General features: G+C 43.3%; 1 pseudogene; it reads right to left on the bottom strand.

Moving 5' to 3' along the window:
* Positions 1-213: 213 nt before the first annotated feature.
* LOC129462165 (FUN14 domain-containing protein 2-like) overlaps positions 214-13,465 on the bottom strand; it is a 28,483-nt pseudogene continuing 15,231 nt past the window's right edge.

The following is a 13,465-nucleotide window of genomic DNA, read 5'->3' as shown; positions in this document are numbered from 1 at the left end:
TGGCAAAAGGCAAAAATTGCTGATTCTTGAGGCTTTGGCAGGGGTGGGTGCTGGCGCTTTCTCTTCCTCTTCCTCTCTTCCTCTCATTTTTGTCCCTTAGATAAAATCTGGCACTTGAGAGCCCACATTTGTCCTATGACTGATGTGAGATGGTACATTTATACCACATGAGAATCTTCTACTCCACATCCAGAACAATGAGAACTGAGAGGAGGCCATTCTCTCAGTTGGGCAGCATCTGCCCTCTTTGTAGCCTGCGGGTCTTTTCATCTGTCTTCTGTTTTGGAAAACACAGGCTTCTGCTGGGAGGCCTGAGATCTACAAAAGAGAAAAGGATGAGACAGGAGCTAGAGACCTAGGTAAAAATTCCAGCTGATGTACCCTGGATTCATCTTTCAGCTTTAGAGAGAGCCTCCAGGGGAAGATAATGAGATTTTGTCTGTGGGCTCCGACCTGGCTCTGGACAAAATGTGAAATTTACTCACTAAATATGGATCAAATTACTTCCCTCTGCCAGGCACTGCTTGGAGTGTGAGGAAAGGAAGAGAAACCCGACTGTCCTGTGTGATAGCTATTTTTATTCCTATTTTATGGATGACAAAACTGAGGTTAAACGCCTTGCCTGCACCACAAATAAATGCTAAGTATGTGAGATGATGTGTGTGCTGAGTAGCTGGATTTAATCATTCTACAGTGTATACATATATTGTGACATCACATAGTACCCCATAAAGATACACAATTATTATTTGTCAATTAAAAGTGTAAAAATATAAATGCCTTGCTTCGTTTGGTCTTAAAACCCAGGTCACTTGCCAGGGGTTTGTGGTTTTGTCCTCTGCAAGGCCATAGGACCTCCCTGCTCCCCTTTACCTGCTCTCTCCACTCCCATGCTGTTGACACCCCCGGGTGAATATATCTTAGTCCAAGAGAAGCAGTTTGGACCAGCTGCAAGCACCCCCCTTCCCTCTCAGTGTGTATTTTGAGGAGTAAGGGATGGGGAGAGGCAGCCTGGGGGCAGGCTCTAAGCTCCCAGTGTGTGTTTTGAGGGGTCAGGAGTTAGGGGGTCAGGTGTTGAGTAAGCACATTCTGCCATTTCTGCCTCAGGGCACAGATGGCTGCTTTTTTAGGTAAAGCAAGAGGGGAAACAGCTGACAACAGAATTCTTTTTGATTCTTCTTTCTTCTGTGACTTAGTGTGTCTGAGACTGGCTGCAAATATGTTTCTCAGATAAAGTAAAATTTTCCTCTAATTTATCAGATAATGTACCATAATCCCTAGCCCACAAAGCTAATGAGCGCCCCAAGAGTACACACTTTGGGCCGGGCGCGGTGGCTCACGCCTGTAATCCTAGCACTTTGGGAGGCCGAGGTGGGAAGATCGCCCGAAGTCAGGAGTTTGAGACCAGCCTGGGCAACATGGTGAAACCACGTCTCTACTAAAAATACAAAAAAATTTAGCCGGGCTTGGTGGCAGGTGCCTGTAATCCCAGCTACTAGGGAGGCTGAGGCAGGAGAATCGTTTGAACCCAGGAGGCGAATATTGTAGTGGGCTGAGATTGTACCATTGAACTCAAGCCTGGGTGACAAGAGTGAAGACTTCATCTCACACACCAAAAAAGTACACATTTCTTCTGAGCTCTGGTTGCCAGGTGTCTGTATCAAATATTGAAAACCACTTTTGAGGCCAGGCGCGGTGGCTCACGCCTGTAATCCCAGCACTTTGGGAGGCTGAGGCAGGTGGATCACGAGGTCAGGAGTTCTAGACCAGCCTGGCCAAGATGGTGAAACCCCATCTCTACTAGAAATGCAAAAAATTGGCCGGGCATGGTGGCATGCGCCCGTAGTCCCGGCTACTCCAGAGGCTGAGGCAGAGAATTGCTTAAAACCTGGAGGGGTGGAGGTTGCAGTGAGCTGAGATCGCACCACTGCCCTCCAGCCTGGGTGACAGAGCGAGACTCCGTCTCAAAAAAAAAAAAAAAAAAAAACAAAAAAAAACCACTTTTGAGTACTAAATTGTGAAAACATCAGACTTTGTATGTAGAATAAGTTTTTGGCTGATAAATATTTGTCAAGCATGTGAGGTATTTTTGTTGAAACCCTCTGGCTGGCTGATCTCTCCTTGCTACTCCTTCAGACATGCCAGGATTTAATGGCTGGAGACCTAAACACGGTGTCAAAGGCAGGTATGAAAGAAATGAGGAATTTAACCAGTCATAGCACCAAAGAGAAAAGACAGCTGAGGAGGGCTTTAGAAATCTTCCATCCAGCCTTTGTTGAACAGATGTGGAAACTGAGGCCAGAAGGGAAGTGGCAGAGTAACCTAGCTTGTAGGGGGCAGGGTCAGGTTAGGAACTAGGATGGTTGATGGCTGGTCCAGCCTAGCCTCTTTCAGGGAGCGCACGGCGAGGGGCTGCCTCTCAAGAGTTTGTCCGTTAGGAGCAGAGAACACAAAAATCCTGTGGTGCCTTCACCAGTCCTTTCTCCAGGCTAGAAAAACGATGATGTCAGAAGGAGCTCATAAGCCCTGTGTGGAGATTTGGCATTCAGCTCCTCACTCTGCCCTGGAGAGGTTTTGTTATGCCAGAAAGGGGCTCTGAACATCTCTGTCAGTGAGTGAGAGGCCTATTGGACTTGCGGGCTTCATCAGGAAGGTGTAGAGAGATGTCAAGAGACCCTCCGGAAGATCCAAATCAATACTAGGCATGAAAACAAAGCTGGCTTTGAAGCCCGAGTTAACAAAGGAAAGTTTCTTTGCTGCTTAGACAAGTTAGAGCCACACAAAAATGGTTAAAAGTATTTTAAGATCTTTTCCCCACCTCAGATAGTTTTGGCTTTGAGAAGAGATTTTTCCCATGGTGCACCTGGGCATACTTGGATCTATATGAGGAGGAAAAGTAAAAGTACGAGGTAAATGAGGAGTTTGCCTTCTGTTGGTTGATAATCTACAAAGCTTCCACTCACCTTCTGTCCCAGCACCCAGGACTCATATTCCTCTCTGACTGCCCACTGCTACCAAATCAAGCCACTCTCCTGCACATCAGTCCTCATTCTGCAACTTTGCTGCTTTCACCCAAACTTATATGCACAATGTTCACACACTCCCTAACCCCTTATTCCTTCAAGGCCTTGCTTGAAGTGCTTGAAGCTGGTTAAGCAGCTAGATGCTGTATGTTTATAGTTTTGGATATAAATACTTTAGGAGAGAGACTAATGCTCTGTGATTTTGGACAACCCATTTAGTATCTTGGAGCTTCCATTTTTCTTATCAGTGAATAAGTGATGTTTGCTCTACCAATGCAAGAGAATTGTTGCAAGATTTAAAACCCATGTGAATTAATGAATGTAAAAAAGACCTTGGTCAAACTGTTGCATGCTTTATAATAAGTGAGATAGCATGATTAAATGCCTTAAAGAAGTTAATTTTCAAGGCTTATGTCTGGTTAAGGGGTAGATAATTGTTGGTAGATAACCCCCCACTCCTAGATTCACCAGCAGAACTTACATTCCTCTGCCTGTGTCTGTTTTGCCCTACTCCTTTGTTTAACCCCTTCCTTGTCTTAGCTTTCTTCTAGAGAGGGGAAGGGGTGCCCCTGGTGACTTAACTTCTTGTGCATATTATTACATTGAGGCAAATCTAAAATGAGCCTCTGCAGGAGAAGAACAAACGCCAGCCCCTGGAGAAGGGTCAGAATGCTTTGCTTTTTATTTCTTTCAGGGGTCTAAGTGTGTGCCGGATTGCATGGTCTAGGGAGGAGATACTGAGTGCAACTTTTCCTGTTTCTCAGAATTGGTGCCTGGCGGCCCAAAAATAAGGATGAAAAGGCCCCAAATAACCCATGTTCTAAAGAGAGAAGCCAAAAAATGCACCAATTTCCCAGCTCAGCCTTCCTGGTCTGTGGCTGCCATCCCAGGTGTCATCCTCACTCTCCACCCTACCTTCTGGTTCATTGTGCATCCCTCTAAGGGATGAGAACACGAGGAGGGGAGAGAGTTATCACTATCGTGAACCTCAGGTGTGATGTGCTCATGGAAAGAGGTGTTTCCTACTATCCCTGAAAAAAATAATACAGTTTGTATTTGTACCCATCCCCCACCATCAAGCTGTCAACCCCCCTCATTAAGACACTTGTACCAGGGAAAACGAGTAATGGGCATAAAAGACAAGAGCAACTTGAGTCTTCATTTCATTGCTCACATCTCTCTGTCCTGCTTCTTTCTTCACCGAAGTACTGCGTTTCTATTCCAAACCAGCTACAATGAGCAGTCTTCATTAGGAATTGGGACTATAGTCTCAACATGGGACTATTGGGGACCCTCTAATAACCTTGTCCTTGACACACATGACTTTGGCCACCTCAGTAGCAAGAGGCATCTGAAGGGATATGCTCGAGATCCCTGGAGTCCTCAGAAATGTCTACAGGCAGGTGTCCCGGGGTCCTGCATAGGAGGGCACTGGCCAGGCCCTGAGTGAGCTCAGCGGGGCCTCCAGACTCACCTATCACAGCCAGGTTGCTCTCCTGCTCTCCTGGTGCTGATTCCAGCTCCTTTCTGTCATTCTGTAGCCCTCAGGATTTGGGTGTCCTTCGGACTGTCCTGTTGGGAACCCTTCCTCACAGTCCTCACATTGACTGAGCAGCCTGAGCAGGCACCACGTCTGGGTCTGGTTTCTTTGCTTATGCTCAGCTACTGGATTGCAGTCCCAGAAACACCGCCTTGACAAGGTTAGCCTGCAATGTGTGAGGCGAATGAAGGCCACAAGGTGGCAGCAGAGGATTACCCACTTGCTAGTGGAGTTGTGAGGCTCTATGGGGGAAGGGAAATGGAGTTTCCTTACCATAGGGCAGGTTGGAAAGCAAGTGAACCAACATTTTAGAGGACTAAGAGATCAATAGGAACAGGTGCAGAAGATTCCAGGTGGGTGTTGAGGTAGGACTTGAATAGAAAGACTAATAATCATGTATTAAGTGTTTATTATGAAGCAGGCAATGTGCTTAGCACTTACACATTACATGATCCATTTCTTAGAACAACCCTGCAATTATTCCTATTCTATTTGTGAGAAAATAGAGGCTCAGATTAATTGAGTTACTGGCCCAAGTTCACATAGCTATTAATTGATGGAATTAGGAATAAAAACCAGGTCTGACAGACTGTAAAGCCTGAGTTTTGAACTTCTATGTTAAACAGTGCAAGCGTCAGGATAGACTAGTGGTTCTCAAAGTGTGGTCCTAGAACCCCCCGGGATTGGCATCACCTGGTGACTTGTTATAGTGCGCATTCTTGGCCAGGCGCAGTGGCTCACACTTGTAATTCCAGCATTTTGGGAGGCCAAGGTGGGCAGATGACTTGAGGTCAGGAGTTTGAGACTGGCCTGGCCAATATGGTGAAACCCCGTCTCTACTAAAAACACAAAAATTAGCTGGGCATGGTGGCAGATGCCTGTAGTATCAGCTACATGGGAGGCTGAAGCAGGAGAACTGCTTGAACCCAGAAGGCAGAGGTTGCAGTGAGCCGAGATTGTGCCATTGCACTCCAGCCTGGGCGATAGAGTGAGACTCCATCTTTAAAAACATAATAATAATAATAAAAAATGCAAATTCTCAAACCTACTGAATCAGAAACCCTGGGGTGGGGCTCAGCAATCTGTGTGAGTGTGTGTGTGCACACGCGTGTGTGTGTGTTTTAATTTTAAATATATATTTTAGTAGATACAGGGTCTTGCTATGTTGCCCAGGCTGGTTCCCAACTTCTGGCTTGAAGTGATCCACCTCGGCCTTCGAAAGAGCTGGAATTACGGTTGTAAGCCACCCTGCCTGGCCCCAATCTGTGTTTTTAAAAGCCCTCTGCCAGGATTCTGATGCTGCTCCAGTTTGAGAAGCACTGAGATAGATAATATTCCAGCCTGTCAAATGCTGAGCTGTGGATTTGCCTGTCATGGTGCAGTCACCTCTGATGGAGCTGGAACTGCCCCAACCTTGACCTTGACATTAGGCCAGCTGGCCGCAAAGGTAAGGAAGTTGTTCACTCCAATTCTGCCCCTTACCTGCTGACATTTTTCTCCCTCTTTAGCTGTAGGTGGGGGAGAAAAGTCTTTGTGGAACTCAGAACTGGAACTTTTCTCTTCATTAACATGACAAACAGGCTACCTCTATCAAGGACAGCCCGGTGAGACTGGCCTGGAATTTAGAATCTCCTTATAAATAAAGTCTCAGCTTTAAGCATTAATGAAAGACATGAGATCTTTATGGTGCCATTCATTTCTGATCTTGCCAATTTGGTAGCTAAAGAGTGACTGCTATCTTTTTCCAAGCCACTAATTATGCAACTCTGTCCTGATATGTGCTAGTTCAGGTTCTTAGCAAAAATTGTAATTCCTCTAAAAATATTATATAACATGTAAGACTGGAAGGAAAGACTCCAAATAATTAATCTTTGTATTTTAGCTGAGAATTTTGGAGTGATTTTAAGTTGTTTCTTTGTGCTTTAAGAAATTTTTGTTTTTAACTTTGAAGTGTGTACACATTTTTCAATAAGAGAAGAAAATAATGCTGTTTTATAAACAAGTCTTTTATTCTGTGAGATGAACCCATCAGAATGAAAGTTATGTGCCTGAAATTCCTGATGATTTGACAAGAGAAGACTGAAGCTTTTGTATAGCCATTTAAAGAAAAAGAAAACTCATTAATTTTCAGCTTATTCATTTGATATTTGTGCTTATATCCATAGGAGATAGGAGGTATTTGTTTGTTTGTTTGTTTTTTTACTGAGGTTACAAAAGGATATTAAGAACAAGGCAATGTTTAGGAGAGCAGATTGTTTAAATGGAGTTTGAACTACCTTTGACATTCTCATCTATATGCTAACACTGATGTGCTTATTACAAATTTTTTCTTATATATTCATTCATCAGATTATAGATGGTGTCTCTCTACATTAACACCTATCTGTAGCTTTAAAATCAGACTGTAGGATATATTAGTATACCCAGTAAGCTCTAATCATTTGTGACTGTTTATTCAGACACGTACAGAAATGACACGTTCAGGAATCCTCTTTCTAGGGTGAATCCCAGAAGACCTCCAATGGCTTGGATATCTAAGGTTGCAGATGTGAAGCAACAAGATCTGTGTAAGTGATCATCTCTCACAGGATGGGCTTTGGGATACCTCAAAAATGTATGGAAGCCAAGTAGCCATGGGGAGGTAAAGACCTCTTAAGGTGAACTCCTCATTAGCAAAGGACCCTTCTGATATAGAGAAACCAAGACCTTTGGGTGCCCCTCAAAGGCAAGCTGGTTCTCAGACTCCATCAGATCTCAGATAAGCTTTTGAGGACAGGGGGCCACAGCAGCAGCAGTGGTGGCACATTCCAGCTGATCCCCATGGACTGAGCTGCGGAGGACCCGCCAGCCTTGCTAGAAAGGAAAGTGACTCTTCTGAAGCTGGGGGCACTGAGCAAAAGCACCACCTGGCAGAGCCCCTCCTCTACAGGGCTCCATGCAGACAGGCCTGAGAATGAAAGATGTGTATTATGCATATTATCTCATTTATACATTTGTCCCTTGCTTGTCTTCCCCATTAGAATTGTTAAAAAGGAAAAATCTCAAGTTTAAATTTATCAGAGTTTGTATGAGCAAAAAACCCCAAAAAACAACAACAAAAATGATTAGTGAAGTGAATCTGGCAGCCCCCAGAACCAGAACAGGGTCAAAGAGCTTCTGTGTGCTACATGATCAGACAGCAGCATTTATGGACAGAAAAGGGAAGTGAGGTAAAAAGAACAACTTAGTTATAGCTCAGCATTTTGTCTTACTTGAATCAGCTGACCACCTACCATATTGACTGAAGTTCAGCTGCTTGTTACATGAGTATACTTCTAAATTAATTTGTTTCATTTAGCATGGATTACCACATACTGGTTTGATCTGTTGGGCTAGGAACCCAATGCAAATCAATGGCATGCTATAAATTTTATTTTTATTATTATTTTTAGAGATGGGGGGGTCTCATTATATTGCCCAGGCTGGTCTCGAACTCCTGAACTCAAGTGATCCTCCCACCTCGGCCTCCCAAAGTGTTGGGATTACAGGTGTGAGCCACTGTACCTGATTAAATTGTATTTTAATAGAATAGAAGCTTCCTAAAAGCCAGACCTTGTTTGTCAACTTCAAGGTGCATCTTCAGCATCTAAAACATAGTAGACAATAAATATGCAGTGAATGAATATGTGAAGGCTCCCATAAACTCTAAGTTTATGGTATTCATTGACACTTTCATTAAGTTATGGTATTTTTCTAATTCCAGCAATTCTTTGCTTTTCAGCAATTGCACATAACTCCAGTAACCAAAGTGCCAGTAGGTAACCTTGAAGATGATGCTGAGAAATAGTTTTCTGGACACAAAAACCCTGTGGACTCTTGACATCTAAGAACTTTTAGACAGTGGTTTTCACACTTATTTCTGCAGCAACAGAGCCCTTTCTTTTCTGGAAACCTGAGGCGGAGGCCCACGATATAAACAAGACAAAAGCAGAGATGCTCAGGTTCAAGCCGTGATATGTGCCTTGAGCCTGACCTGCTCAGACCTTGCCCTCTTTCCTTTCCTCCAAGAAATCCCAGAACAGTTTCCTGCAACAGTAGGATAGTGGTTCTCACCCTCGGCTGCACATTTGTCTCCTGGAAAAGCATAATTTCAGCACAGGAGATCAAGCACACAAGCTCTGGCTGTGATATATGCTAAAATAAAATGTTCAGATAGAGTTCGAAATTAACCCCATACTATGCTCTACGGAAGTCACTTCTGAATTGCATGTTATCAGTCCTAGCACAGCAATTCTCAATCCTAGATGCTCACTGAAGTCAGCTGGGGAACGTTAACAATTACTGATGCTGGGACTAACTCTGTCCCATTCTCCCAGATTCTGATTTAATTTGTCCGCTGTATAATCTGGGTGTCTGAGATTTTAAAGCTTTATGGGCCTCTTACAAACACTCTACTCCATGCTGGTGGGGAATAAGCAAACTACGACAGAAGCAGGCAGAGGGCATTCTGCTGTATGTTGTAGGTAGCTGTCTATCTTCTGTTATCATTGCTGTAAGTGATTCTGAGGGCAGGGAGTGTGTGTTATTCATTTCTTTATACTTTGTTTAGGACTGTCTGTTACTGCAGTCCCTCAGGAAAAGCATATGCTTCATTAGCTGAGTGATTGCAAGCAACTTCACCTTTCTAATCCTCAATTTCCTCATCTGCAAAATAGCAAAGTAATGGTATCTACCTTGTATAGTTTATGTAAGGATTAAATAAAATATGAAAATAGTTTAACAGAGTATCTGATACATTATAAGTGCTCATTAAATGCTTTAAAGATACTGTTCTTCCTATTAGCTATTTATACCAGAACTAAGAGTTTCTGCCTTATATTGTAAGGGAGGTAAGACTTGGTCAGGTGAAGTTAAGATTAAGTTTATGAAACTTGTTTCTCATAAAGAGGGTTATATCTTAAAATGATAAATAGGTTTAAAGAATATTTAAGCAAATATTTATATACAGCATTCATAGTAACTGGATTTTAGGGAAGTTAAGTATTCTTATTCCTAATGATTTGACTTAGATGGAGGGCAATTTTGACTTCCCAGAATCCACACCAGGCTGTACCTTTAGAGAGAGGCTCCTGGATTAGATATGCCCAGTATGGAATTTCTTATGTCCCTAGGAATTAGAAAGCTTCATGTGAACAGATGTAGCTTTGGGATTTTGTAACTTTATGAATAAAATTTCAGATGAGGACTAATATCCTGTGGTCTACATGTATCCATCTGTTTTACGCGGCATTGTTTGTCACTGGATATTGATTTACTCCTTTCTTTGTCCAGCATGGAGAATTAGAATATGTGTTAACTTGTGTAATCACTGATTGCTGAATTTGCAGCACAGTCAGGAAATAAGCAGATTGTAAGTGGTGAGTAACACGGTGCTTTGGAGGAGTGTAAATTAACAGCTTTATGAGGTATTGTAGCCAACGTTTCTGCCTATGTCTATCATTTAGGACAAAGGTGTCTGAGTACACAGCTTCTGCTTATCCATGACCCAGATGGAATAAAAGAGGTCCAGACACTGTCTGGACCCTGTAGACCTTCCCATGCCTGGGTGCTCCTAACTTGATTCCTAGTAGCCACTCTCTCTGTGTCTGAGAGCTTGCCCCAGTGCGGCAGAAAGCCACTGGACCTGCACTTATGTCAGGCCAGAAAGGCTGGGCAGCAACTTGTGCCCCAGCGGTCCTCACCCGTGACTCATGGGAGTTGAGGCATAAATGCCCATTGCTCCTTCATCCCTTGGGGTGATAATTACGAGGTGAATTATCTGCACTGTTTCTAGAACCTGCCTGTGGAATTATGATTCAGTTCTCCACTGTGGTTGCTGGCTTCATAATGCCCACTTTATTCTCTTCCCTTACTTCATTGCTGTACTTCCCCCAGTAAATTACCTATGCCCTAATCCTCATCAGGGAACCTAAGCTATGACCCTGAGTTTTCTCACTTATCCTGTGCTCTTGGTTGGTCAGGTAGCATCTATGAGCCTCAGTGTTGTCACCATGTTTGTGAGGTTCCTAGACTGCCATATCAAAGGACCACAAACCTCGTAGCTTAAAACAACAGAAACATGTTCTCTCACAGTTCTCCAGGCTAGAAGCCTGAAATTCACAGGGCAGGGCCATGCTCCCTGGGAAGGCTCTAGGGAGAATCCCTTCTTGCTGGTTTTCAGCTTCTAGTGGCTGCAGGAAATCCTTGGTGCTTCTTGGCTTAGGGCTGCCATCTGATCTCTGCCTCTATCTTTACATGGCCTTTTCCTCTGGGTTTCTCTAGGTAACCAAGTATTTCTCGCCTTTGTCTTATAAAGACACAAGCCATTGGATTTAGGACCCACTCTAAATCCAAGATAATTTTATCTTGAAATTTTTAATTACATTTGCAAGACCTTATTTCCAAATAAGGTCACATACTGAGGTTCCTAATGAGCGTGCATTTTTGGGGGATGCCATTCAACCCACTATCCTGTGAAAGGGGACCAGGAATCCCTATTATCCATTGCTGTGAGGATGCAAGTTAGGCAAGTTCTTGGTAGAGGGTAAAGTGTTGTTCAAAGTTTCAAAGGTTCAAAGGTTCAAAGGTAAAGGTTTGCTGTGGTTGTTCTGGACTCAGGAGCTGCCAATGCTTGGTGGGGTGGTGTGGGGCGGGTAGTGGCAGTGGTTAAGCTCTGGTTCCACCAGTTGTTTCCCTCTGTCCTGGAGGCAGCTGCTGACAAGAGTACATTCATGATTTTCTCATTGGCTTTGCCCTCATATTAGTATTGAGTGTAGGGCTTGGAGTCAGACCAAGGTTAAAATCCTAGCCATGTACTAGTTCTTTGTGTTTGGACAAATTACATTAGCCTACTAAGCAAGAAGTTATTGAAAATCCCCCCTGAGAGATCCCTATAGCAGACACTCTGTGGCATTTAGCTATATCTTTTATGTGCTTCTTTCACGCAAATTTTACTCAGCTTCTTTCAAACAAAAACATAAGGACTAGACTTTACATACATGGAGGACTCAACAAGCCCCATGTTACCATCCTCAAGTACAGGGCACAGGGAAGGCATGGAGAAAAACAAAACATTATGTTTCTGGAACACCTGCTCAATAACAACCTATCCATTGTCCCTCAGCTGGTGGTGTTGACCCATTACATGAAAGAGAACCTGTCCAGGGTTTTAGTAGGGCATAGTAGGGACTTAGGTGAGTACAAGCATTGATGAGTAGATAAATAAATCAGTGAGTCAGCAAGATAAATCCAGAAAAGAAAATGAGGGAAAAATGGAGTAAGAAGAAAAAGAGAACAGGAAGGAGAGGAGAAATTCAGACACATTTGGAGGATGGCTGGTAACACCAGTTCTCATAGGAGGATTTTCAAAGTATAAATGGCTTAAGTCACCTCGTAGAACTTTGTCTTTCAAGATTCTGAGGACCAGTGACTTTTCTCCTCCTTAGCAAGCAAACCAATGCAAGATTGACTGAGCAAGGGACACAGGTAATGTCTGTGTGGTGGGAACAAGATGATATGTTAAAAAATTTTTCTCAGAGCCATGTGAATGCTAAATAGACACAAATGCCACTTTCCACCCACTCACATGGTAGTTACGGTTTGTAAGGTCTGTACACTGTTTTTATTTGACCTTTTTATAAGCAACCTCTGAGGCAGGCAGATTGGGTATTTAAAAGGCAAAACTAATGCTCTACTCACACTGTCAGTGGCTGTTGTGAAACCTCAGTTCTTCTTAGTTTAAAAGGGTTTACACATGAGATGCACAGCAAAAGAGATGCAGCACAGAGCAACTTATTGCAAAGGAGAAGAATATTCTGAAAGCTAGGTGCAGAATACAGAAAGGATTCATGGCAAGCTGCTCATAAAGATGAGATAGCAAAGACTGGCACTAGGGAGACTCCCTTCATGGGAGTCTTACATGACTATTCATAAGTAGGTTGGAAGAGGTGTTACTAGTAAGCATGTTCTTGGTGCACAGGCACAGTAGCTATACATGCTTTTTCATACATTGTGTTGCAGGAAGTCAGGGAACCCGAACAGAGGGACCGGGTGAAGCCACAGCAGAACATAAATTGTGAAGATTTCATGGACATTTGTTAGTTCCCCAGATTAATACTTTTATAATTTCTTACATCTGTCTTTACTGCAATCTCTGAACATCAATTGTGAAGATTTCATGGACATTTATCACTTCCCCAATCAATACTCTTTTAATTTCCTATGCCTGTCTTTACTTTAATCTCTTAATCCCGTCATCTTCGTAAGCTGAGGATGTATGTCGTCTCAAGACCCTGTGATGATTGTGTTATCTGTACAAATTGTTCATAAAGCATGTGTGTTTGAACAATATGAAATCTGGGCACCTTGAAAAGAACAGGATAACAGTGATTTTCAGGGAACAAGGGAGATAACCATAAAGTCTGACTGCCTGTGGGGCGGGGCAGAACAGAGTCATATTTCTCTTCTTTCAGAAAGCGAATATGAGAAATATTGCTGAATTCTTTTCTCAGCAAGGAATAACCCTGGGAAAACGAATGCATTCCCAGGAGGTGGTCTCGAAAATGGCTGCTCTGGGAGTGTCTGTCTTATGCAGTTGTAGATAAGGGATGAAATTCGCCCTGGTCTCCTGCAGCGCCCTCAGCCTTGCTAGGATTAGGAAATTCCAGCCTGGCAAATTCTAGTCAGACTGGTTGTCTGCTCTCAAACCCTGTTTCCTGTTAAGATGTTTATCAATGACAATGTGTGCCCAGCAGGACATGGAACCTCATTAGTAATTCTAATTTCTGCCTGGCCTTGTGACCTTGCTCTGCCCCCATTTGCCTTGTGATATTTTATTGCCTTTGAAGCATGTGATCTCTGTGACCCACACCCTATTCGTACACTC

Source organism: Symphalangus syndactylus, chromosome 14 (assembly GCF_028878055.3).
Source record: "Symphalangus syndactylus isolate Jambi chromosome 14, NHGRI_mSymSyn1-v2.1_pri, whole genome shotgun sequence".
Classification (NCBI taxonomy): domain Eukaryota; kingdom Metazoa; phylum Chordata; class Mammalia; order Primates; family Hylobatidae; genus Symphalangus; species Symphalangus syndactylus.
The sequence above is the reverse complement of the archived record's forward strand: the minus strand, read 5'-3'. Positions and strand labels throughout refer to the sequence as shown.